Raw genomic sequence first — 1129 nt, 5'->3', positions numbered from 1 at the left:
GTCTCTGTCTCCCCCCCCCCCCCCCCCCCCCCCCTTCTCTTCATCTCTCTCCTCGCTCTCTCTCTGTCCTCTCGCTCTCTCTGCTCTCAGACAGAGAGAGAGAGAAAGAGAGAGAAAAAACAAATATAGTTTCTGTAACACTGAGGGTTTTACAGATACCGTACAACATTTCAGAGACTTCATCTATCACTTATCTGCCTTGTTTAGAAGAAAGAGTTTAGATGGATGTCAGTCTCATGCCCGTGTGTTAAGAGCTGGAGTCTCACATCTCAGCATGGACTGTCTGTACACAAAGAAATGTAAAGAACAGTTATGTGTTTTAGGAGGAGTGACTCCTGAAGTCTTGTTGGTGAAGTGAAGTTACCATCTGTACAGAGACCAAAACCCAAACCTCCGCTCACAAACTGCATCTGACAAACATCTGGTTTACCAAGCAATGACCAGATGGGCGCTCTGTTCGACAAGAAGCAGTTCAAACACATAACTTCCCCAAAAATAACACAAATTGAACTGTTGACTGAGCCAGGCCGGTGATTCTCATCTTTATGCTAAGCTAAGATAAAATGAGCATATACCATTGTTCCAACGGACCGTTATTCCAAAACCCCAACAGTCAGAAAAATGTCCCATTTGTCGGACAACACGTTCTCGTCAGCACTTTAACCTTTGACCCACAGCTCAGAGCCACAGATAGTAAAAGCCTTCATTGACTGACAGAGAATGAATTCATCCTCTCACATTAAGGCGGTTCGACACGCCGTTCGCCTGTTTTTCTTTAAGGACTCATCTCTGCTCTGAATGTTGTCAGAAGTACATTAGTGTTAATGTGCTGTCGGCTCATTAGGCCTTCAGCAGCGGAGAAGAGAAACACTCAGGAGACAGAAGCAGCTCGTTTGTATTCAGCCGCGGCTTTGAGCTGAACTCCAGGTGGTAACATGTTGATACAAACCCCATGATGCACTGCTGCAGGAAACACTGAGGTCATAGTCCAGAGTGCAACACAGAGTCTGAGAGGAACTTCAGGAGGCGCAAGGCCAAACGTAAAAAGGACATTTTAGCCATGGTGCTTTAGAAGCACCATGTTCACAGGCACACGAGAAACCATATTGTTAAATCAGGTTAAAGCAAG

This window comes from Cottoperca gobio, chromosome 7, assembly GCF_900634415.1.
Source record: "Cottoperca gobio chromosome 7, fCotGob3.1, whole genome shotgun sequence".
Classification (NCBI taxonomy): Eukaryota; Metazoa; Chordata; class Actinopteri; order Perciformes; family Bovichtidae; genus Cottoperca; species Cottoperca gobio.
The sequence above is the reverse complement of the archived record's forward strand: the minus strand, read 5'-3'. Positions refer to the sequence as shown.